A 27,548-nucleotide genomic window follows, 5' to 3' on the forward strand; every position below is an offset into this window, starting at 1 on the left:
CATTTGATAAAGTATTAATGTACCACGCCCAAATAACGGGTTCAGACTTAAACAGGTCCCCCGGTATCTTATTGGGACCAGGAGCCTTAGCGGGTTTCAAAGAATTAGTAGCTGCTGTGGTTTAAGCAATTGTAAAAGCAATGCCCTCCATGGGACCCTCAATGAGAGGTCTGCATTTGCCACCTGTATAGGCCTCGTGATACTGTTGCACAGGTGAGGCATAAATCTCAGAAAAATGAGCCACCCATCTTTCAGACTGGATGTGAAAATTAGGAATAGCATTACCCTCTCTTTGCCTGTGAGTCAACAACCTCCAAAAAGAGCCCTCGTCTCGACTTTCGACTGCTTCCAGCAACTTCTGCCAGATCTCAAATTCCCAGTTTTTCTTCGCTAGATTCAGGGCCATAGTATAGCTAACTCTGGCGGTCCTGATCTCCTCCTGTGAGTGCATGCGGAGGGCCAATTTAAGATTGAGCCTAGCAAGGTCGCAATCATTTTTGAACCATTCCCTGGATCGAATAGCATCTGGAGCATGTCTCACAGTGGTTTCTTTATAAAAAACATTCTGTAGAAAATTTATCAATTCAACATGAATTTTCATGATTGGAAGACTATCGACCTCTTGCTTTTCAAAACCGGAGAACAGCTGTAGAAAGGAAGAATAAATTTGTTTCACCAGAAGTGGGTTAGATATCACTTTTGGCCAACTAACACAAGTTTGCCTGGAGTTTAGGGAAGGAATCGGAACATCAGTGATCTCTAGGTGTTGAGTTCTCCCAAATGCTGTGTTGAATAGAGTAAGTTATAAAGGGTAGTGATCACTGTCATGACGGAGTTCAACCTTCATGTCCAGATTGTGTGACTAAAGCCTGATGTCAACAAAAAAATAATCAATAGTGCTGGAGGAACACCCCCGCTTAAAAGTGGGGGCACGATTAAGATCAGATCTAGTCCGACCATTACATTCCCTGAGTCCATGGCGTAGGCAAAGGGAAGCCATCTGTGTAGCGGCACAAGAACCAATGCTAAGAGAATCATCCTTCACTTGGGGAATACCCCAGGAGTCATCTTCTTCAGTTGTTAAATTACCTACGAGGTTCTTGAATACAAAAGAACATTTTATATCGCCCCCTATCACCAGATGGTTAGAAGGAAGCAAAGATTCCATATGCTCAACTAGCTGGGCAAGTGCCCTTGATTCCATATTGGGGGGGACGAACCTTGCATACACGTTGACCAAGGTCACTGTGAAACCAGGGTGAAATATAAGTCTGACGCTCAATAGATCTAATGAGTTAAGGGGAAATACAGAGTGGTTGCATTGTAGTTTCTTATTCACTAAAATCATGAGCCCACCACCCATCGGCCTACCAAAGCCTCCAGAGGCAGGCTGAGCTGCGACAGAGTAAGTTGTAAACCCCTCAACATATATTAATTCTTCCACCCAGGTTTCCTGAAAGAGGCATAAGTCTTGCTTAGAGATGAAGTTAACCCATCCAGGATCTCCCATCTTTTTCCTTATTCCAGCGACATTCCAAGATAAAATATTAAGTACAGAGGGCACCGGTGTGGGTCAAGCTCTCGGGGATATGATTGAGTTCAGAACCCTTGATCGTTTGCCTCTATAAAACATAGCAACTGGGGTGGGGAACACTGAGGGAGGGACGTCACTTAGTCAATCTAAATCAGATAACCGGGGGGAGCGAATCTTGGTCGAAGCTGATCGATTGCTATTTAGTGGACCCAGAGCCCTTCCCTCATGAGCATTGGAAGGTCTATCAGTCCTTCGTGACTCCCCCCACCGGATAATACATGCAGAGGCCGATTCCGATATTTCTATGGGATGTCAGAGAGTGAGTCCGTAGGTTGAAAGCCATAAGGTTATCAACCATAGAGGTGTCAAAAAAGAGGATTGAAATATAATCAAAATCTGAGTCTGGTTGAGCATGTCTACGTGCCTCCCAAATATCAGAACGGATAACAGACAGACATTTCCTCTGAATGCAAAACCAATAGACAACTTTATTAATGAGAGAATCATGGGACTCTCTCTGCCCAGCAAATCACCTGGGGACCCCTGTCATGTAGATGTATGCATCCTTCCTACTCTGATCATGTTTCCCCTTTGGAACTGTCGCCTCAATGAATTTGGATTGACCTTGGCGTGAGACTCTGGGTGGACTTACGGGCACCCGTGCCCCCAACCATAGCTCCCATGGACAGGGGATTTATACAGGGAGGACGTGGATCGTTGTTTATTGGAGCAGGAATAAGCATGCGACCGGAGTCCGTGGAGTTGCCATCAGATAGAGAGAGGCAACTCCCCTTTTTATTTGTTGCCATACTCATAGACTTGGACATTTGGGGTGAGAAGCTAAATTGTCCCCAGTGTCTAATGTAGATAGCACGTTAGGCCCTCCAATCAACTCAGGAAGGTGGTCATTCGTGCTAAGCGATTTACAATTACACAATACCTTCGTCTCAGATAGTCCAGAAATGTTACCCAAAATAACCATTACCAAGGATTTTAAATTGTCCAGCTTCTGGGAAACATTTTCCAGTTCGAGTGACATCTTGCGATGAGCATGCCAGACCAATTCCTCTGTATCAGGTTCCACAGAATTTAAGGGCGGAGAGCGATCTGGGCTCTCGCTAGAAGTGGATAGGAGTTGAAATCTATTGGAGCAGAGAATATCACTAGAAACTACAGACTTGGAACCCAAATGCAGAGAGTCCCTACGTTGGTTACATTCTGCAACTTCAGCACTTGAAGTAGGCCTTGATGGCGGTGAGGAAATTGGAGCCTCAGATATAGGAGGGGGATGGAAGTCCGCTTCCACAGACAAAAGAGGTGTCCATAGTTTTTTGATAAATAGATCCGGGATCTTCCTAATGGTCGAAGTAGCAGGAATGGAAGGAGCGGTAATAGATGGACTCCTCAATATTGCCTCTACTTCCTCAAACCAGGAGTCAATAGCTTGAAATTGATTCCTAATGGGCTTAGGAGGGCCATCAATTTTCCGACCAGCTCGTTTCTTGTGTTTTTTGGCGCCAGAAGGTGGCGCAGGGACATCATCTGCCTTGCGCTTCCCCATTATTCACTACGGCGTGTCCGAGCCAAGGACTGGGGCCCCCCAGAACGAAAACAAAAGGAGAATTGAATAATGATGACCCAGCCCGCAAGGATCCCCTAGGTGTAGGAAGAGAACAAGGGTACCTGGGACTGGGGGTCCCACCAGGCACTGACCAGGCACTGGCAAGCCTGCTACTACCACAGTACAGATGAAAGAGGGGGGCCCAGCCCAGCCTCCTCCGGTCTCTGACGGGCGCAGGACTGGCTGCCCTTGGCCCGGGCTTTGCCCGGGCACGCCCGAGCGCATCCCGCGAGGCGGGAGCGCTGTTCAGGATTTAAAGGGCTCCTGCCCTTGCTGGAAAGTCACTGCCTCCTCCTCGGCACCAGGTGAAAAGAAACACTCGTCCCACGAGGCGGGAGCGCTGTTCAGGATTTAAAGGGCTCCTGCCCTTGCTGGAAAGTCACTGCCTCCTCCTCGGCCCCAGGTGAAAAGAAACGCGCATCCCCAGAAAAGTTAGTAGTTTAATTTGGAAGTTAGCACTGCTGAGCTGCCAGCATGTAACTCCATACTGGCCAATGTGGCTACTAACCCTGCTAGAGCAAAACAACTATGCTGGGTTTTTAATGTCAGGACATATCAAGTTAATAAAATATGCTATTCTCTCTAATATAATACACCCTGATTTTAGGATTCCATAGGTCTACCTTAGAGGTGACTTAAATAATTAAAATGAAGATTTGGGCTTTGCCATGGGTTTAAACAGCAAAATTGAGTTAGCAGGTTAAAAACCGCTCTGCCAGTCTGCAATGGCAGACTGGTAATGATGCTTTGCTTTGTCACACTTGCAGTGTCATAATAAGCACTGCAGTCCATGAGGGGCACTTAACTTGCACTCCCTAAATGTCCATGCTACTAAAACTAGGGAATTACAAGTAAGTCAGCTTATCCTAGTTGTGGGTAAACCAATTGGACAAACATGTTTTAGGCTTTGGGGCACTGACACAGAGATCTGATTGGCAGGACTCAGTGCACTTTCTGAGTCAAAAAACCATCAGCATCAGTCCAAACGTTTGGAGGTGATCATGCAAAAAAGAGGCATTTCCTTACTGTTAGAAATGGGGTCTCTAGTTGGCAGAGGTATTCATCCTTGTCCAAATAGGGACCACAATCCTAGTCAGGGTAAGTCAAACACAATCCACATTATCCTGTTCCCACCCTCTGGTAGCTTAGCACTGAGCAGTCAGGCTTAACTTAGAAGGCAATGTGTAAAGTATTTGTGCATTAAACCGTACAGTAACACAGTGAAAACACCACAAAAATACAACACAAAGGTTTAGAAAAATATAAGATATTTATGTGGTTAAATTAAGGTCAAAACAAGAAAGATTCAATAAGCACAAGTTGAGATATCTCTTTTGCAAGATTAAAAAGAGTCAAATCTTAGAAATCAACAGTTGTCTCTTGTTTGCACAAAGTACCCAGTTTGTGTCAAAAATAACATGCACGGAGACTGCAGAGGAGGAGATGCATGGACAAATAGGGTGTTCGTCGGATTTTCTGATGCAGCACAGATGATGCGTTGTTCTTTCCACGGTACGCAGTCTTGGTTCCTCACTGCGAAGCGGGGATCTGCCACCCAGGGACGATGCTTGGAAATCCCAGGCATGCAGGATGAGGTCACAGGTGTTCCGTCGATCCGGTGTGGCAATGCCTAGAATTTTCTGTCGCATGGCAGACGCTGCGTTGATTCTCCACTCAGAAGTCAGGCTGCATTATTCCGGTTCGGCTATGTGGCAATCAGGTAGGGCTGTGCATCCATTTCCAGCTGCAAGGCAGGCACTGCATTGATTCTTCACTCGGGAGTCGGGCTGCTTTGTTCTGGTTCAGCTGTGTGGTGAGTTCCTTGAGTGCTGAAGTCTTTTTGCCCGTGAGGCTTCAGAAAACAGGAGGCAAGCTCAATCCAAGCCCTTGGAGAGCACTTCTCAGCAAAGTCAGAGGGCAGGAGGGCAACAGCAGGGCAGCAGTCCTTCGCAGAAAAACAGTCCAGCTGGATCTTTTGGGCAGCCGGGCAGTTCATCTTGACAGGTTGCAGGTTCACATCCAGAAGTGTCGGAGTTGGTGGGGTCAGAGACCCAGTTTATATACCCAAACACGCCTTTGAAGTTGGGGAGACATGAAAGAGTGGTTTTGAAGTGCACAAGGTCCCCTTTCAGTACAGATCTGTCTGCCAGGGTCCCAGTAGGGGGTTAGGCAGTCCATTGTGTGAGGGCAGGCCCCTGGCCTTTGAAATGTAAGTGTCAGGCCCTCCACCCTTCCAGTCAGGGAAGACCCATTCAGTATGCAGATGAGTACAGGTGTGACTGAGTATCCTGTATTTAGGTTTTCTAGATGAAATGCACAAGGGAGCTGTCAATCTCCCAGCCCAGATGTGGACTAGAGACAGGCTGTAAGGCATAGATGGATTTTAAGTGCAGAGAAATGCTCAATTTCTAAAAGTGGCATTTCTAAAATAGTAATATAAAATCCAACCTCACCAATAAGCAGAATTTTGTATTATCATTCTGGCCATACTAAATATGAACCGGTTACTCCTTTCTGATCAGAATCTACCACTCCAACAGTATATGGGGGTAGCCTTAATGTTATCCTATGAAAGGTGCAGGCCTCACAGTAGTGGAAAACCAATTTAGGAGTTACCCACTACCTGGACATATAAACCACACAAGTACATGTCCTGCCTTTTAACTACGTAGCACCCTGCCCTATGGTTTACCTACGGCCTACCTTAGGGATGACTTGTAGAAAAAGGGGAGTTTAAGGCTTGGCAAGTACTTTTAAATGCCAAGTTGAAGTGGTAGTGACACTGCACACACAGGCCTTGCAATGGCAGGCCTGAGACATGGTTAAGGGTCTAGTTTTGTGGGTCGCACAACCTGTGCTGCAGGCCCACTAGTAGCATTCAATCTACAGGCCATGGTCACATGTAGTGCACTTTACTTCTGACTTTTAAGTAATTCAAATATGCCAATTAGGTATGAACCAATGTTACCATGTTGAAGGGAGAGAGCATATGCACTTTAGCAGTGGTTAGTAGTAGCAAAGTGTACAGAGTCCTAAATCCAGCAAAAACAATGTCAGAAAAGTTGAGGGAGGCAGGCAAAACGTTGTTGGGGGATGACCACCCTAAGGCTCTCAGGCCTAACATGTGTCCCCCCCGGCTGAAAGTGGGGAGAGCTACCCAACCGCTCGGGAGCTCTCATAGCTAAGGCAGAAGTATCTGGAAAGACCATCAGCTTGGCATGGTCAGTCCCCAGGTGATGGTCCACTGTAAAGTTCATCCCCTGTTGGGAAATGGACCACCTCAAGAGTTTAGGATTTTCACCGCTCATCTGCATGAGCATTCTGATGGGCCTGTGGTCTCTCTGAACTCGGAGATGAGTCCCAAATAGGTAGGGTCTCACCTTCTTCAGTGTCCAGACCACAGCAAATGCCTCTCTTTCTATGGCACTCCACCTCTGTATTCATGGTAATAGTCTGCTGCTAATAAAGACTACGAGTTGGTCTAGGCCCTCCTCATTCAGCTGTGCTAAAACCACCACCACTATGCCATGCTCTTAAGCATCTTTCTGCACAATTAACTCATTCGAGTAGTCAGCGGCCTGGAACAAGGGTGCAGTGCACATGGCTTCCTCTAGAGAGTCAAAGGCTTTCTGACAAGCCTCTGTCCAATTCACCACCCTAGGTTGGTTCTTAGATGTAAGTTCTGTTAAGGGGCCACAAAGGTGCCATAGCCCTTAATAAATCTGTGGTAGTACCCTTTAAGACACAGGAAGGCCATCACATCAGTTTGGGTTCTGGGTGGTTGCCAGGTCCTGATTGTCTCAATCTTGGCGTGGACGGGCTGCACCTTGACACCCCCTAGTATGTGTCCCAAGTACACCACAGAACCCTGCCCAAACTGGCACTTACTGGCCTTGATGGTCAGGCCTTCCTGTTGCAGAGCCTAAAGCACCTCTTTGAGGTGGAGAAAGTGTTCCTCTCAGCTGGAACTGTAGATGGCGATGTTGTCTAGTTAGGCTGCGCAGAATGCATCCTTCCCAGCTAGGACCCCGTTCAACCGCTGGAAGGTAGCGGGGGCATTCTTCAACCCAAAGGACATTACTCTGAACTGGTAATGTCCTCAGGGGTGGAAAACGCAGATCTCTCTTTAGCCCCCTCAGTCAAGGCGAACAGCCAGTACCCTGATGTGAGATCACAGGTATTGAGAAATTCGGCAGTGCCTAGCCTGTCTACGATCTTATCAGCTCGAGGGATGGGGTGAGCATCTGTCTTTGTGGAAGAGGTGAGACCCCGGTAGTCCATGCAGAACCTAAGTTCTAGCTTGGCACCAGGAGCGGCAGGCTTGGGAACCAGCACCACAGGGCTGGACCGGGGACTGCTGGACCTCTCAATCATCCCAAGAGCCAGCATCTTGGCAACTTCCTCCTTGATGCTAGTCCTCACCTTGTCTGACAAGCTGTACATTTTGGGGCTTTTTTATAGTGCCCTAACGCCACCTTGCACCACATTAACATCATTGTTTTTTATGTTAATGTGGCCCAACGAGGCAGAAATCCCCGCACCTTATTTACAGGGTGGCGCAAAGCATGCATTGCGCCACTCTGTAACACTTTGCGCTACATTATGCCTGAGCCAGGCATAATGTATGCAAAGGGGGCGTTTCCCCATTAGGGGAGCCGGAAAAAGGCTGTAAGGAAATCTATGAGATTTCCTTACGCCATTTTTTATGGCACTTTTAACACCTGCTCAAAAGCAGGGGTTAAAAGAGCCCTTCCATTCTTTAGAATGGGGCCCTATGTACTCTGCAGGGGTAGTGCCAATATTTTGGCGCTACTCCTGCAGAATACATCAATAGCGTCATGAAAGATGACGCTATTGCCCCCCGAGCCTGTACCATAGTGTGCCATATTATAAATATACACATAGGGAGATGCTAAGGGGCGCAGAGATAGTGGCCCTGCACTCGATGCAGCACTGCTTTCCATAAATCTGCCCCTTTGTTCTTTACAGGGGGACTGTCTCACATGACAATATCATGGACACACAAGTGTGTGAGTCCAGGGTGAGGGGAAACAGGGAGGAGTACTGTTCCAGTAACTGGCAGCAGTCCCCTCTCTGATCCAGGGTCAGGGAGTCAAAGAGATTGACATCCTCCACTGACCCATCACCTTCCTTGGCAGAGAGGAGGTCGGGGAGAGATTCACTCTTGTTTTCCATACCCTCATCTGTCGCCAGAAGCATGCTGACCTCAGGCTTCACAAAATGAGGCCTCAGTCAGTTCTGATGGAGCACCCTTAGGGGGTTTGTAGGGGACTTTAGGACCAATAAGTAAGTGGCCTCCCCCTTGTGCTCCTTGATTTCAGATGGGTCAATATAGTGGTCCTGAAGGCCCCTAGGCTCTACTGGCTCCATCACCCAAACGTTGTCACCAGATTGAAACTCTACCAGGGTGGCCTTCTGCTAATATCATTGTTTCATAACCTCTTAACTGGTCTTGAGGTTGCTCTTGGACTTTTTCCAGAGGCGCTGCATCTGGTTGCGGAGGGCCTGCATGTTACTGACCACATACTGGGGGGTTTCCTGGGAGCTTTCTCCCACCCCTCTTTCACTATGCTTAAGGGTCCTCTGACAGGGTACCCATAGAGAAGTTCAAAGGGACCCAATCAAAGGGACTGAATCCCACCCCTTTCTGAGGCACCTCTTTATAAGAAAAGAGAAGGCATGGCAAGAGGACGTCCCACTTACACCTCATGGCCTCAGGGAGGCCTGGGATCATGCCTTTCAAGGTCTTGTTGAATCACTCCACAAGACCATTGGATTGAGGACGGTAATTGGTGGTGAATTGCTAGGTCACCCCACAAGCATCTCACATGGACTTCATGTATGCAGACATGAAGTTTATGCCTCTGTCAGACACAACCTCCTCTGGGAATCCTACACGGGTAAATTGCCCCATCAGAGCTTTGGTTACCACTGGTGCAGTCAGTGTCCTCAGAGGGATTGCCTCTGGGTAGAGGGAGGCATGGCCCACCAAAACCAGGATAAACCTGTTGCCTATGGCAGTCTTGTGGTCCAAGGGACCAATGACGTCGATGCCCACCTTTTCAAATCGGGTGCCAATGACAGGGAGCGGGACCAAGGGGGCCTTGAGCCTTCTCCCTGTCTTCTTACTAGCCTGGCAGATGGGACAGGAACTACAGACTGCATCTGAGGCCACCTGCATTTGGGGCCAATAAAAGTGGGTGACAAGGCTGGTGAAGGTCTTTTCTTGCCCCATATGTCCCACCAGGGGGATGTCGTGAGCCAATCCCAGTAGGAAGGCCTGGTAGCACTGGGGGACCACCCGCACACATGCTGCCCCCGCCTCCGGTACCTCAGACTTACTGTGGAGAAGATCATTTTTCCAATATATTTGGTGATCACCAGAGGCTTCACCTGCTGCTTGGGCTGAGGCCTGTTGCCTCAGACCTTCAAGAGTGGGACATTCCTTCTGCACCTTGCAGAGTTCCTCCCTGGTTCTTCCACTGTCAACTTGCCAGCCAGCAAGCTCAGGTAGGTTACCCAGGGCAGCAATGTCCCCCCCCAGATGGCTCAGGGGCTTCCTCCTTGGTGACCCCGTCAACCACCGTGAGAACTTCTAGGACTGGTTTCCCACCCCCCTTGACCCTCTCCTTGGCAGCTGTCTGGGGCATTGTTCCAGGCTCCAGATGCCTTTGATTCCCTTCCCAGGCAACCATGGTCCTTGTGGTCATGCAGACCCACTCAGGCAAACCTAACATTTCCATGTGGGACCTTAGCCCTACCTCTTTCCAGGTAGTGTGCTCAAGGTCGTTGCCTAACAGACAACCTACAGGCATGGCACGACTCACAGCTACTTTTAGAGCAGCAGAGACCCTCCACACTCAAAGGGAACCAGAGCTACTCATGATTGTCAGCGACTATGACCTGACCGAATGTATTAGGAATGACCTGCTCTGCTTTTGGAACCATTTCCTCATCTCCCAGGGACACTAGGGTCACTTCTATCTGTTCCCCAAAGCTAACTGGGACTATCTCCTCCCCGAGTGCTACACTAGCCAACCCAGGTGTCTACCCTCCAATGGGTGGCTGTGCCCTCTGGGGACATTTGGAGTCGCCCTTAGAGTGACCATACCTAGTGCACTCTGTACAGTGGGGTACAAACCTCCTTTTCATATGGTCAAAGAATCATGGTTTCTGTGCAGAATCAGGCTGGGACTGGATACCACTATCCCCTAGGGAATTATTTTGGGGGCCTTTTGAGAACTCCTCATTTTTAAGTTTTCTCTCCCCTCTCTCTTCTGGTGACCACCTTTGTAGATGTGTCCCACAGATATCAATTTGGACACTCTGGTGCTAACCCAGAAGTCCGCCTCCTCAGCAAGCTTCACTGTCATCAGTCAGCTTACTGTCAATCAGGTGCTGGTGCAACTCTGTGAAGCAAATACTGAGCATATGCTCTCTCAGGATCAAATCAGATAACCCCTTATAATCATTTTCTTTACTGCCCGCACCCATACATTCAGTGCCTTGGTAGAAACATCAAAAAAGTCTACCCAAGTTTGTGTTCAGAGTTTGGTGCTATCCCTGAATTTCTGGCAATACTTCTCAGGAGTCAGTCCAAACTTGGCAATTAAAATGGCTTCATGAGAGGGTATATGTTACGGTCCTCTGGTTCTAATGTGAGAAGTATGTACCTCCCAATTATTGGTACATGTTTCCAAAAGTCTGCCCCACATTGCTCTTCAGAAACCCCATGGGCCCTTAGTGCAACTTCATAGACAAGAAACGATTTGCCATTGTTATCTCCCACCACATAACTTGGCACCACATCTTTGGGCATACAAACCTTTTTGTTCTCCAGCAGGTCATGTATGTATGCTGCCACTATCACTGCTGGCCTCAGACTGCCCAGACGTGAGGTCCAGCTCCTTTAGATTCAGATCATAAGACAAAAGTAGTTTCTTTTCAGCCAAGGCTCTCTCAGCTGAAGCATCACCTCTCCTGTCCTCTGCCTCTCTCTCTGCTCTTTTCTCCTCCATTTTCAATCTGGCCAATTGCAGTTGGAATTCTCTCTCCTCCCTCCCTTCCTATGTGGTCAGTCTGTGGCTTGAGACTGATTTAGCAGGGGACACAAATCCAGAGGTGTCACCTCCCACTGCTATTGGCAAATCCTCTGGGGAGCCATCCTCTGGTCCCTCCACCTCAACATACTCCTGTGAATGGGCTTCTGCTCAGGCCCTCCGCGCCTTTCGCTACTACTCCTTCCTGGAGGCACCCCAGGTAGGTACTCCAATCCCCTTGCAGAACCCTTCCAGCTGGCTGACAGTGTATGTCTTCAGCTTGGCTTAGTCTAATTCTCTCGAAGCTCCTCCTTGAGACCCAGCCAGAGACATGTTGTATAGGATTTGATTAAAATGTCAAGCAGAAAAATTGCAGCAGAAGAGAAAAAATCTAATCTGTGGGTAGGTAGTGTACACATAGCTATTGTATGTCACTGCACAAACAGAAGTCTTATCCTCACCGCTGATCACCATGTCAGAAATGGGGTCTCTAGTTGGCAGAGGTATGCATCCTTGCCCAAGAAGGGACCACAATCCTAGTCAGGATAAGTCACACACAACCCACATTATCCTGTGCCCACCCTCTGGTAGCTTGGCACTGAGCAGTCAGGTTTAACTTAGAAGGCAATGATTAAACTATTTGTGCAAATAAACTATACAGTAACACAATGAAAACTCAACAAAAATACACCTCACAGGTTTAGAAAAATATAAGATATTTATCTGGTTAAATTAAGGTCAAAACAATAAAGATTCAATAAGCACAAGTTGAGATATCTCTTTTGCAAGATTAATAACACTCACAGAGACCATAGAGGAGGAATTGCATGGAAAAATAGGGTGTGCATCAGATTTTCCGACGCAGCACAGACGAATCAATGCGACTGGGCTTTTGTGTCGATTTCTGGCACGCAGTCTTGGTTCCTCACTGTGATGCAGGGATCTTTTTGACACCCAAGGACAATGCGTGGAAATCCTGGGCGTGCAGGACGAGGTCACAGGCACTGCGTCAAATTTTCAGTTGCACGGCAGGCGCTGCGTCCATTCTCCACTTAGAAGTCAGGCTATGTCATTCTGGTTCGGCTGTGCGGCGATTTTCTCACCACAAGGCAGACTGTGTGTCATTTCCAGCACGTCGTGCGTCGATTTTCAAAGAGTAGTTTTGAAGTGCACAAGGTCCCCTTTCAGTACAGGTCTGTCTGCCAGGGTCCCAGTAGAGGGTTAGGCAGTCCATTGTGTGAGGGGAGGCCACTATTCTTTGAAATGTAAGTGCTGGGTCCTCCACCGTTCAAGCCAGGAAGTCCCATTCAGTATGCGGATTAGTGCAGGTGTGAATGAGTATCCTGTGTTTGTGGCTGTCTGGGTGAAATGCACAAGATGTGGATTGGATACAGGCTGTAAGGCACAGATGGATTTTAAGTGCAGAGAAATGTTCACTTTCTAAAGTGGCATTTCTAGAATAGTAATATAAAATCCAACCTCACCAATAAGAAGGATTTTGTATTACCATTCTGGCCATACTAAATTTGACCTGGTTACCCCTTTCTGATCAGAATCTACCACTCAAACAGTATATGAGGGTAGCCCTAATGTTATCCTATGAAAGGAGTAGGCCTAACAGTAGTGGAAAAAGCAATTTAAGGGTTTTCCACTACCAGGACACATAACCCACACATGTACATGTCCTGCCTTTTAACTACGTAGCGCCCTGCCCTATGGGTTACCTAGGGCCTACCTTAGGAGTGACTAATATGTAGAAAAAGGAGAGTTTATGGCTTGGTAAGTACTTTTAGATGCCAAGTCGAAGTGGCAGTGAAAGTGCACAAACAGGCCTTGCAATGGCAGGCCTGAGACAGGGTTAAGGGGCTACCTTTCTGGGTGGCTCAACCAATGCTGCATGCCCACTATTAGCATTCAATCTACAGGCCCTGGGCACATGTAGTGCCATTTACTAGGGACTTATAAGTAAATTAAATATGCCAATTGGGTATGAATGAATGTTACCATGTTTAAGGGGGAGAGCAAATGCCCTTTAGCACTGGTGAGCCGTGGTAAAGTGTACAGAGTCATAAAACCAGCACAAACTGTGTCAGAAAAGTGGAGGTAGGCAGGCAACAATTTGGGGGATGACCACCCTAAGGCTGTCAGGTCTAACACTTCCAATATGCAAATAAGAGTTGTAAAAAGTACAAAAAAGGAATGGACCCAAAGAAATGCATCCTTTTCAGTTGGCTGTGCACATGTAATTAGGTAAAATGACATCACTTACTGTCCGCTCATGGATGAAGTGGGATGCCTATTAACCTGTGCTGTATGTTGTGGTGAATGGACACAAAAATGTGAATGACACTTAGCAATGAATGAAGAATGATGATCTAAAGTCCCCAGATAAATGTATGTGTCTGTATATTTATTATCACTTTAAAAAAAATTAGGCTGGAGAGATCCAAAAAATGGGATGGTGGAGCTTTTGAATGCAAGGGCACCTAATATGGAACACCCCACCCTAAGAGATCAGTGCTGAATCTAATCTTTTAAAGTTTAGAAAGAGCATGGAGACCTAACTTAATAAATTAAACCCTAGTTGGAGTAGAATTATTGTATTGTATTACAACATTTATATTGCACCTATTACTTCTATATATAGAGTATTGAAGCACTTGCATACATTGGTAACACTATACACTGTGTAGAGTGTGAGGCTGGAAGTGTTTTGCCATTGTTTAAATGCTTCGTGGGAAGTGTTTTCATGTTCTGTGTGTTGACTACGAGGTACAATTATTGTGTTTTGAGGCCCAGCGCTTTGTAGTGTGATGAATGAAGAAGTGTGATGGAGAGGTGATTAGTTTATGGTTTTCAGTTGCTTGCAGCTTTGAACAGCTCCACAGGCCCTTTTATGGTACTTCTTATGATCTTAGTGCACTTAGAAGGTTACTGCACTGCAATAAGTTGTCCATTCTGTGATATTTTGTTTAACGTTTATGGTCCTGAACAGTAATACGTTGAAGGGAGAAATTGAGAGATCTGCATGGGTGGACTTTGTAGATATTATCCCATAGCTGACTGTCATTGTGGGATGTCAAGAAGCAGTCATAGTTTGTAGCTCATTAGGACCTGTAGTGGTGGACTAAGAAAACATCCCCCCATTAGCCTGTGGCATATGCCAGATCTTTCCAGTTATTCCTTACCTGTCTGGTTGGTATGGATGGTTTATATTGCTGTGGATTGGTACAGTACTGGGTGATGGATGTGACCCATCATAATTTTGTCTTGTGTCAGTGTAAGAGTGTCAGGCAGTATAAGGGAATTATTATGTAAGTTGCATGGACAACAATTGGCTGCCCAACTGCTGATTGTAATGGCATTAATGATAGTATTAGTGTGGGCCTGGAGGGTTAAATGTTATATTTTATCATACTTATTAAGTTAATCATTTAAGGACTTGCTGATAGTTACAAGAGACTTCTTGTGAGAGGATGTTTCACTTTACAAACTTCCTCTTAATAAGAAAAACATTATCAATACTGATATTGCATGATGAGGAGGTCTTTGGAACAGCAGCATGATTTCACACTCAAAACTTAGCATACATAGCTTACTCAGTCAGCTAATGCCTGTTTCTTCGTCATAGGGTAGGTATTTATTCTTAAGGAAGTGCAACTATAATTTTCTCGATTTCGAGGGAGGTAAAGCATGGAGTGTGGGAGGGAATAGAGAGCTCCTTTTCACACACAAAATGTAGGGGTTGCATTCCAGCAGTAATGACTATCTGTCAGAAATAAACAGGAGAACGAATGGGTGAATCTATGACTGGGGCAGTGAGGTTGGCACAGAAAGGTGTTTTGTGAAACCCAACACTGGTCTTTTTCTGAAAGATAATTCCATTCACATAGGTCTTCTCAAATAAAAAAACTAATTCTGGTATCCCACATTATTCACACATTCTACAAACTATTACAGTCTGCTTGTTGCTAAGAGAAACTTAGCTTTTGCCTTCCCGACAACTTAGGATATTTATGTCAAAGTCAATACCATGAACCATGAAGTTCATCCACTCCGGGGCCCCCACAAACCCATGCTCCCATCACGTATTCAACAGAGCTGCAGACACCATCGCCCCCACACTCTGCCTCAACATCTACTGCTCACTAGCTGCCGCCACCTTCCCTGATGACTGGAAATATGCAGAAATCAACCCCCTCCTCAAGAAGCCATCAGCTGACCCACCGACCTAAAAAACCTCAGGCCCATCTCCCTACTTCCATTTCCTGCAAAAGTCATAGAAAAAGCAGTCAACAGCCAACTCACCACGTTTCTAGAAAGCCACAACATCCTCGACATCTCCCAATCCGGATTCAGGTCAAACCACAGCACTGAAACAGCCATCCTGTCCGCAACAGACAACATCTGCTCCCTACTGGACAAAGGAGAGACGGCGGCACCCATCCTACTTGACCTCTAGGCAGCGTTCAACACAGTCTCCCATCACACCCTGATAAGAAGACTCCACGAAGCTGGCATTAGAGACAAGGCCCTCAACTGGATCCAATCCTTACTCTCCGGCAGAAAGCAACGAGTGATACTCGCCCCCTTCCTCACAGAACCAACATCCACCACTTGCAGAGGGCCCCAAGGATCCTCCCTCAGCCCCACGCGATTCAATGTCTACAAGGCCCCGCTAGCCACCATCGTCAGAAGCTATGGAATAAACATCATCTCGTACACCGACTACACCCAACTCATACACTCCCTCTCCAACTACCCAGACAAGGCCAGACACAACTTCCACGAGAACATGAAAGCAGTCGCCAACTGGATGAGAGATAGCTGCCTTCAATTCAACACAAACAAGACCGAGGTACTCATACTGGGCCCCCAGCCCGATGCATGGAGCGACTCCTGGTGGCCACCCACCCTCTGAAACCCACCCACCCCCACCAGCCCAACCGCAACCTCAGAATCATCCTGGACCCCAACCTCAGCATGAACCATCAGATCAACGCAGTCACCTCCACCTTCTTCTGGACCCTCTGCCTGCTTCGCAAGACCTTCAAATGGATCGTCTCGAGCATAGAAAGACCGTCACACATGCCCTCATCACCAGTAGACTGGACTACGGCATTGCACTCTATGCCGTAATCAACAACAAAACTCACCCACAAATTGCAAAACATCCAGAACCTGCCGCCAGATTGATCCTCGACCTACCCGACACTGCCACATCTCACAACACTTCCGCACACTGCACTGGCTCCCTATTGAAAAAATAATCACTTTCAAAATCCTCACCTACGCACACAAAGCCCTCCACAACACCGGACGTGCCTATCTTACCCAGCGACTCAACTTCCACATACCCCACAGGACCCTACGCTCAGCCCAGCTCCCCCTCGCAGAAGTACCCCGCATCAGGAAAACCAGAACAGGAGGCGCTCCTTCTCCTACTTCGCTGCCACCACCTGGAACACCCTACCCATCCACATCAGACAAAGCACCTCCTTCCCCAGCTTCACGAAGGAACTGAAGACATGGCTTTTCTAAATCCACCTCCGGTACAAGCTACACCCCCAGCGCTTTGAGACCCTAACAGGTGAGTAGCTGTGCTCTATAAACTTTGTTTGATTGATTGACTAAACATGGCGATGATACGCGTTTAACTCACTGAGCCACCTTGCCAGCATGCAGATTGGGGGAAGTGTATATGTTATAACTAGGCCTATTAACAGAAAGAATTCATGGCTGAATGGGCTACAGAACTGCAATGTTGAAGGCACATATTTTGATGCGAGAATTAAACAAATTAAGAATTTTGAAGGCGCTCATGGGACTGACAGGAGGCCAACACATATATCTAACAACAACTTAAATTGAGAGTGCCCAGTATAGGTCCAGGAGGAACAAATCTATGTGAGATTTTCAAGGTAATCACTGATTAGGTAAATGAGTTTGATTTAGACCACGGTCTAACATTTATAAAAGATGGCAAATTGACAAATCTGGTATGGATTCTGCCCGCCTGAACTTACGTTTGACACTTCTGAGGCAAATCATTCAACTATGTTCATGTTTTGTGCAGAGAACAGGGTCTGTTGTGTGTATTTTAAATCACCTGTAAGCCTCAACACTATGCTAACTACTTGCTATTTGTTGGCCATCACATCTGTAATATTCTGCCCATTTTGTTCATAGGCAAGGTGTTTGATGGCAATCTCAAATTCATATTTTTTGCACACATGTAAGACAGTGACCAGCAAGCATTTCGGGACACTATGGGGCATATTTAAGAGCCCCTAGCGCCACCGGAGCGTCTCTTTGAGTGAGTATTTGGTGGCGCTATGCACTATACCATATTTGCAAGGTGGTATTAAGCCACTTTTTGTGTCTTACTGCCACCTTGTAAATATGGCCCCTTCACAAGCAGCACTTTGCGTGGAAGCGGCGTGCAATGGGTGTTGCTATGGACCTGCCACACCAACACCAATTGCATTTTGATACTGCCCCAGTTTTACAAGTTTTCGTAAACCTGAGGCAGCACCATAATCTAATGCCACCCCAGGAGTGGCGTTAGCATGGCGCAACGAGGAGAAATGCTTTCATTTCTCCTCGTTTTTTTGCTCTTTCTATATATGCTGCATTCTGCAGCACACATAGAAAGAGCAAATCGCCATTTAAGATTTTTTTTATGCAGGAAGGTGGTCATTCCTGCACAAAAACAATCTCCCCCTCAACGCAGCAACCCTTGCACAATGGTGCAAGGGTTGCTGCGTTGGTGCATGTCAGCAAATTCATGCCGGCGCAGGGAGAAACACAGGGGTGTGCCGGATTCTAGAAAATGAGAGTGCACGACTTTGCCAAATTTGGCGCATCAACGCACACCTTCATTTTCCCTTAAATCTGGCCATAGGAATTTAATGCCGTCAACAAACAGCTTGCATTTGTTAATGAAATATATAATCAATGTATTGCGACAGCACAGTAGCAAAACATTCATCATAAATTTCAGTCATAAATGTTTGCCTCTGTATTTATATATAATTTTCTCACAGTTGCTTGTAATGACTGTTGCCAGAGCACTGAGATATATTGGAGCAGTATCCCTCAGCAAGATTTTTTCAGAAGCATTGGTTACAGTTTCAGCCACAATCTGATATCTATCTGGAGCATCTCTGAGCAACGTCATAGCATTAACTCTGGCCTTACTCTGCTGAGGCCCACCCTTGGAGCTACACATTACTGAATGGGAGCTTGCATAATTTGTGGTGGCATCTATTGTAATTACCAGCAGTTTGCTTTCTCTGTTGTGAAATATGCGCTAGCGGAAAAATAAAAGCAATGTGGAACATTACCATTGGGATGTATTGCATAGTAGAACGACACTAAAACGCTTACCACAGTGCTAGAGTTTGGTATGCTATTTGTGTTGCATGCAAAGCAATAAACAATTAAATATGGCCCTCGAAACTGTGTTATATGTGTGAGTTGTTCAACCGCAGCAGCATTTATCTCATCTGCCGTCTCCAATACGTGTATAAAAATTTGCAAATGGGATTGGAAACGACTGCAGTACATATCTTGAAAGCAAGTTCCTCTATTTGTCAATCAGAACGACAGAGCGAAAAGGATTAAATGCTGCATAAAAGCAGGAAAGAGCAAGGTAGTATGCTGAATTCGCACACAACATCATCTGATGGATCTGCGGGTGGATATGCACAGTAGCATTTGTTATGGAAAAATAGCATGTGAAAGAACCTCTGGCCCTTAACTGAGAGGTTCTTCAATTTGAAGATACTCCTGTGACAGAGAGAGGCTGTCATCATTCCTGTTACCTGAAATGAGAAATAGTTCCAGAATTACTGAAAATGTATGCGGGTGCTTGCGGTAAGCAAAGAGGCACAAATGATAACACAGGTCCACGGTCAAGCACAGTTTGGCAAAAATTGATGCAAACCCAGTCTTAAAAGGCATCATGTTTAAATGTTCTTGGAAGCCTGAGGTGCTTTGCTGTATTCATTTAAGAGGGTATTTTATTCCTTATAATACATGGTCACACCCTCACCCATCCTATCAGCTGATTAAATCTTTGGTGTCTTGCTCCCTACTATGAAAGAGATATTGGGGGTCATTACAACCTCGGTGGTCTTTTTACAAGACCACCGAGGGACCGCCGTGCGGAAGACCACCAGTAGTGGCGGTTTGCCGCTCGGCGTATTATGACTGTTGGCTGCTCTCCGTCCATTTTCTGGCGGAGAGCCGCCAACAGACATACTTGCAGGCAGCGGGGAAGTGGAGGTTGCTCCACCTCCACCGCCACGCCAACAGAACACCACCCAGCGAATCACGCCCTGTGATTCGGCACGGCGGTGTTCTGTTGGCGGTGTGGTAGCCCCCATGGATCCCGTCCCCTCTCGGGGGATCGACGGAAAAGGTAAGTCGATCGTCCGTTAGGGGATGGGGGTGGGGGGTGTTGTGTGTTATGTGCGTGCATGGGGGATGTGCGTCTGTGTATGTAGAGGGGGTGTGTGAGTGCGTGTATGCTTGTGGGTGTGTTGCGTGTTTTGGGAATAAGTGCGTGTATGTCTGTATGTATGTCTGTATGGATGTCTGCATGTATGTCTGTATCTGGGTGTGCATGTCTGACTGAGTGTGTGGATGTAGGCATGTATGTCGGTGTGTGTGCGTGTGTGTGTTGGTGGCGCCTGCGTGCGTGTCGTGTGTGTGTGCGTTATGTGATGTTGGGGGTCGGGGTGGGGAGGGGGGCCCTTCCACCTTTGGGGGGTGGCATGGGTGGTGGGGGGTGTAGGGGAGGGAGTCAGGGTGGGGGTGGGGGGTGGGGGATACTCCTATCAGTGTCAGGGAAGCAATTCCCAGGCACTGATAGTGCTTACCGCCATGGATTTCATGGCGGTTCCTACCGCTGGAAATCCACGGCGGTAAGCCAGGTCAAAATACCGGCAGAGGTCTCCAGCCCAGCGGTCGTCTCCGCCCTGGCGGGCGGAACGGAGAAGCGGCGGATGACCATGGCGGTAACCGCCATGGTCATAAAACTAAAAAAAAAGACCGCCAGCCTGTTGGCGGTCTTACCGCTGCTTTAACACCATCCGCCAGGGTTGTAATGACCCCCATTATGTTGTGTAGCATGAAGCATGTAAAATGGGAATAATGAGCGGTTCAAGTTCAAAGTCAGAATTAAGTAAAGTTACTCAAAGTAGAGTAAGTTGGCTTTCAGTGAAATGCTTATGCCAAACGAAAAAGACACTAACAATGGGCAAAAGGAAACCATATGATATTTCACCGCACAATATGTGTCATTTTGATAGAGTTACCTATTTTTCATTTCAAACATAAGTATTATGCCATCACCTGCGTGAAGAAATTTGTACTGGAGTGTGTGCCTTAAGTGCATTACTTATGCAAGACATATTTTGGTTGGCCTTGCGCTATGGTGCAACTCTATATTGTACTTAGCACCACAGAGACAGGACATTTTTAGCAGTTGTACAGTCAATTGCATTGTCGATATGCAACACATTTTAAGTACAATGTTGAACAATATTTTGTTGTTTGCAATAAGGCAACGCTGCAGATTATCCTGCTGTGTTGCCTTGCAAGATGCTTGGTGAATTTGTCCCATGCCATGGTGCCTTGTAATTCCAAGACGGGAATGTGTGCTTTGGTCTTCATTCTTGATCCTGAAGGGCTTGTAATGTGCCAGATTTTCAGGTAGTCACATAATGTAACTTTGTAACTTTACATACAATGAATCTATATGGACTAGGTTATCCTGAAAATCCTGCATGAAGCTGGTCCTCTTAAGCCCAAACATGGCAACATTTTACAACAGAAATGTAGGAAATTTTGAACAAGAATCAGGAGAATGGGTTTGCCCTTTGACTTCTATTGAATAAGAGGTAATTTCAGGCAGGAGACAGCTAAAATAAAGTTATTTTGGGCCCCAAAAAAATCTAGGGCCTCATCTACAATAAAATGACACAGTGTGGCACTGCAAACCAGCTTTCTGTGCTGCACTGCATTATTTTGAAAGAGCATGGATGGATGGGTTGTATTTACAGAAATACAACCCATCCCTGCACTTTACTCTGCGTTGGTGCACAAACTGCTGCTTTCCTGCACATAAACAATCATTCATGGCATTTTCCTATTTCTGCAGCACACAGAGAAAGAGGGAAAACTGAGGAGAAATAATATGTCTCACGGCTGTGCCACTTTAACGCTACCCCTGAGGTGACGTAGGAATCTGACGCATTCCCAGCCTTGTAAATCTGGAAATGCATCAGATTCCATCAGGTTGCATGGGTGTTGTGTGGGAACACCCACAGAAACACCCCTGGGATGCCCCTTTTACAAAAAGTTATGCATGAAAGCGGGCCATATTTACCAGGACATGAAAAGCCATACAAGGTGGCTTTGTGTGGCCTTGTAAATATGGGTCGGCACACTGCACCATTAAAATAAATGATGCGCCGGTGGCACAGTGTGCTGCTAGGGCCTTGTGAGTGAGGCCCCATTGTCTCTCCCTGAATCGGTTTTGTTGACATGTATGCCTAACTCTCCATTCTGAGGTCTCTGACTTAATTCTCCAGGAAGTTTGTAGACATAGCTAAGTTCTTGGATCCCAAAAGGATGACTAAAGGATATAGCTGCAGAGTACGGCCCGTAAGGGGATGAGAAATTTGCAGAATGGGCAGTAAAACATTTTTCTTCGTGGTGGATCCCCCAGTTTTGCAAACACCACTCCTGTATGCTTCTGAAAGATAGTGGGCAGATGTGGGTATGTAGTTCATGGCTAGAGAGGAGCCTTTGTTTCAAGAGGGCAGAATTGTGAATACACACTTTGAAGTTCTTTGAAACTGCAGAACCCGGAATCAAAAGTTTTTTCAGCACTAAAATTCCTCTACTTAAAAATCTGGAAGAATGTGTGTGTAGCTTTAAATGTATATGTATTTCAAATCACTGAAGGCTTTAGAAGGAAAGTCTAATTCAATGGTTCCCAACCTGTGGTCAGGGGACGCCTCGGGGTACGCAAAGCCTCCTCAGGGGGTCCGCGAATGCTCAGAGAATTAAATAATATTAACAGATTAGGTCTCCAGCTTTCAGTAGTGACTCAGTAGGGGGGTCCCCAGATTCCAATAATGATTCAGTGGGATCCCTAGGTTCCAGCAATCATAAAGTGGGGGTCCACAGAAGTCAAAAGGTTGGGAACCTCTGGTCTAAAGGACAGCTATTTAGAGTCTTATTATACCAATGAGGAGAGGCATTCCAAATCTTCGAAAAAATAAGTTAAACTCTATCAAAATGTTATCACATTTGTGTGAGGAAAGGTAATATGTTCAGTATTCTGTGCAAAACGATGGTTTTTATTTTTGTAAATGTTTCCCAATTATATGCCAGATACATTGAAACATCAAACTACAGTAAATTGAATTAGCTGCATCTGATTCCAACATTGTTAATGTCTAGAATGGATTCCATGTATGTAGGGTACCTGTCTCACTCACGTTTTATTATTATTATTAAAGCCTTTTGATGTCAATGTCTCACCACATGTCTCATCAACATGCCTGTGTCTTGTTGCAGGGGTAGCTGTCTTGTTGCCTGAGCTTCCTTTGTGTGTGCCCCTATGAACACACAAATGCCTGCCACATTCAGTCACAGAATAGTAGAACATCTGCAAAGGATGAACATTTCCAGATGGGGGGCTTTTTTTGCAGAATCTTACTGTTCGGGTGTTCACTGCCTGTCCAATTTGGCATGCTTCTGTGTTCCACTTACAATAAATACTGTCATGCAGGCTTCTGTTGTTGTCCTGTATTGAGAACTGCCACATCAGCCCCACTTTCTGGTACCAAATTCGTTTTTCCTGACTTTCTAATGATTTTGCATGTTTTTACTCTGTCTAGGAATTGAGGTAGAGATAGACAATCTGCAGAGGATTTCCAATTATTTGTCAAACTATGGCGGATGTTTTCCAAATTTCAGGAATCTGCAGGATGTTTTTTAAAAAGGGAAGTTTTGCATTTATAGTGCTGTCATTTCCTCTGGTCAAGTGTGTGCTATAAAAAACTGCAAACAAAATGAAATAAATTCATTTGTTTGGGAGGAGTCAAACTTATTACTGAGTGCATTTTTTAGGTTCAAGTCAATACCACACAATTTTGCATCAAAGCATTAAACTCTTCAAAAGAAATGGATCAGATCAGACATTGGGTCTGACTCACAAAGGCATTTTGGGATAACTGTACTGCTAAAAGGGCAGTCTCTGTTGTTCTTGGCTTATGTTTACAGCTCTTTACCACAATTTCCATAATTTCTATGTTTTACAATGTTTTCTTCAGTATTCACATTTACATTTGTTTGTGGCCTGACTCCTGTGTTGGCTCTTACAGCCAAACTGAACTGCTGGCTTGAATCTTCCCATGAATCCACTGGCATAGCCACCTCTATATAATGATTTTTGTACAAAATGTACTTTGATTGAGGTTTAGATGTGTGTGGTAACCTTGCAGAGCTGGACACATTGAAGGCTTTTCTTTCTTTCTTTCTTTCTTTCTTTCTTTCTTTCTTTCTTTCTTTCTTTCTTTCTTTCTTTCTTTCTTTCTTTCTTTCTCTCTTAAGTTTCAGCCATAGGAGAGCTTAAAAAGGGACTGAATGGTGGGAGGTGTTATTATTTTGGGGTCCCCATTAACCTATTGTGGGGACCCAGAGATGACCTAAACAAAAAGACTGAGTCACGATGAATGTTTTGGTGGGGGCCCTATTGTCCTAGGACCACCACAGGCTATGTTATGGGCAAAATATTTTTGAAAAACAATGCTTGCAAACCATTATGGGGCGACTTTTCCAGAGTGCAGTGAATATTGTAGTAGCGGTTCTACCGCTGCGCCGGGAAAGCCGCGTTGTGGATTTCTGTGTTTTTTAGTAAAGCATTTATTAATTATAAGTGTTCTTGGGAATGCTATGGAGTGTGATGGGGAGAGACAAAGAAATTACTCTGATTAGGTTACAGTGTGAACAATGTGACCAGCACTCCAGTGCCACCGTTGGAGTTTGTGCTATTCGCACCGAGAGAGCCATGCTCGACATGGAGCACGAAAGGGAGAGACAAGAGAAAAATATAGTTCACCCATGCTGACGTATATTGGCAATTGTGCAATTATCCATGTAACACGGTAAGTCTGCAAGCAAGTAACAAAACCACCCCAAGGCCGGAGAAATGTAAAGCAATTACCAGTGACATCAAGGAATTTTGTGAAAGGCAAGCCCACAAATGAGTTAAAGTGATGGGCTTGAGGTGACATGGTTAAAAGCCCTCAGTACTCACAACAGGTCAAAGCACCTGTACATTCGACCTAATAAACAAAGCTTCCTCGCCCTCATTTCCTAAATAACCATACCTATTTACGTCTTGACAATTATTGGCATAATCCCCTGAATTCTCCTTTTCTTCGATTTCACAACCCCCTTTTTTTACAATCATTCCTTAGATAAATATCTGAAAAAATCAATGCCTGCATTTTTAGCTCAGAAAATAGAAACTCAACATTTCAGTTACTCCTTCTTTTTGATTATTCTATTGCTGTTGTGTTGTAGTGACTGGCATGGTACTCTTGCATCAGTGGTGAAATATAAAATGATGCACTCACTGCAATATGTGAAGAGGTACCCTTATTTCCAATTTCACACAGATATTCATTGACCTTGGGTTGAATGGGGGCCCATTGAATGGTTGGAACCCCACTGCCCATAGGGACTGAAGGGGCATGCGTTAGGCCTTGTCTTGCATGGGCTATAGAACAGTCTCCTCATTCTGTAGAATTGATTTTGGATTGGCAATGCTGTACCATGTTCTGGTATTACAGCACAGAATATGGGCAGTTACACAAATTATCTAATGCTTAGTACCAGTGTGTCCAAAGTTTTCCTCTTACAAACTTTACATTATTCTCATGAATTATTTATTATCTTTAGTTCATGATGTTTTTGCATATGGTTTGCACATTAAAATCTAGGCATTCACATTCCTTTTAAGTTATTCTGACAAAACAATCGATTGCCAAATCCACACAGTTTTAAGTTGCAAGGAAAATGGTTTTAATATGAACTCAGACAAAAATAGAAAATTCATTTTGAGAATCATCTAGCACTCTTGTTGAACTGCTGCCAGTTTGTGAGAGAAAAACACGAGGTAAATGTAGGAAACTCGGGAAACGCCACAAACTATGTATTGGCAAGGCATTAGTAGAGATCTATGCAAGACTTAGGGGCATATTTACAAGCCCCTGGCACCTTCCCGCATAACATTAGAGTCATTTTTTTCTGCTAATCCGGCGTTAGGAAACATTTTTTTGCCATGTCATATTTACAAAGTGGCGCAATGCTCTACTTGCGCCACTTTGCACCCCCTTGCACCTCCTTGCACCATATTATGCCTGAGCCAGGCATAATGCATGCAAGGGGGATGTTCCGGCGCTAAGAGGCCCGCAAAAATGGTCAGTGAAATCTACAAGATTTCACTGCACCATTTTTGGCATCACTTTTATAGAAACCTATGGGCCTTCTTGCACGTGTGTCAACATTTTTGACACTAGTACAGCAAAGTGCCACAATAGCGTAAAAAATGTTGACGCTATTAGCCTAATGATTGCCATGGTGCACCATATAGTAAATACTGCGCACCCATGGTGTCATTAGGCGGGGTAGGGGCGAGGCAAGAAATCTGGAGCATCAGCAGTGATGCTCCAGTTTCTTGTAAATATGCCCCTTAGTTCACATCATGAATCCCATTTTTGTGGGTCGGACCATTACGGATAGCACTGTATGGCAGTCAGGCTTCGTCTTGATTCTTCTACCTGCTGAGTAAATAAAAGCATTCGCCTTTTTGCCTTTCTTTCCATAGTTCCTGTAGTTTGAATAAAGACACTTGTTTTTCTTGTCCAAGAACTGCTGACCATACTGGAAAACAAAGTTTAGATTGGAGAGTTAAGTACGAAAACAAAACATACTTGAAAAATTCTGTAAACTTTAAACTTTTCATGTTTTACCAAATACAATGTGCATAATAAATGCCAGTAGAACATACAGACTTTTTGTAGACATTTTTAAAAGTCACACTTCTTTAATTGGTATGATCCACAGAACAATGATCATTAAGAGTAAATCATATTAAATAGCAAGCAAACTTTGTTTCCTTTTTTCCTTAAAGCTTCACAAGATGCACGATCATGGACGGCTGTGGGTTACCTTTAACTGGGAAAGTCGCTTGGAGCACATAACATCTAGCTGCACACAGCAAGGTAAGTTAACTAGTTCACACTGTGGCAATGAAAGCTACTACATAGATTTCCAACGGTCCTATTATATATATAATATATATATATATATATATATATATATATATATATATATATATACAGGGTGAAGCACCAAGACACCTCTATTTCTACTTTTTCCTCACATCATATTCAAGGAGGCCAGCACTCCGGATGCAATTTAAAGCTTTTATTCATAGAGCACTATGAAGGGAACGTGTTTCAGCACTTAGGCCCATATTTATACTTTTTTAGTGCTGCACTTGTGCCATTTTTTTATGCAAAAGTGGCATAAACTTAAAATTATAATTGTATTTTGTAAGTTTGTACCGCTTTTGCATAAAAAAATGACACAACTGCAGCCCTAAAAAAGTAGAAATATGGGCCTAAGTGCCTTCCTCAACATGCGATGCACCATAATGTCTCTCTACCTTATCATAAACATGTATACAAAATACACCAATCACCTCAGTGTTAGCAAAATTCATGATTCGGAAGTGCCCATAGCATAACTTTCCTAGTCGACCCAGCAAAAGTCACATGATATCAGGAAATAGAAAAAAATGCTATCTTATCTTTCAGAATCAAAAATAAACCACAAATCTTGGTATTTATCAAAAACATTCCTCCAACAATTAATTGCTTTCTGTATGCCACAAAGAAAGACTCTCCTGAAAATATATGATGCTTTACACAATTAAATACAGAATACGCTGCAAAAGGCATTCAGCAATTTCTTCAACCGCCCCTGTGGCTTCATACTCTATATTTGGCATACATATTTTGTGAAACTCAAAAGGAGTTTATTTAAATACATAAAAAAAATATTGCTTTTAAGAACACATCTAAACTGCTCTTAAAATATAACTTGACAAACTGTACATTTTATGTTCTTTCATCTAAGTCATTACAACATCATACATTTACATGTATTTCTTCACCTGAGTTCATTCCTCCTGGTTCTATACTGTCAAACAATATATTGTTTCAAGATTCCATTTTTCTGA

Source organism: Pleurodeles waltl, chromosome 2_2 (assembly GCF_031143425.1).
Source record: "Pleurodeles waltl isolate 20211129_DDA chromosome 2_2, aPleWal1.hap1.20221129, whole genome shotgun sequence".
Taxonomy (NCBI): Eukaryota; Metazoa; Chordata; class Amphibia; order Caudata; family Salamandridae; genus Pleurodeles; species Pleurodeles waltl.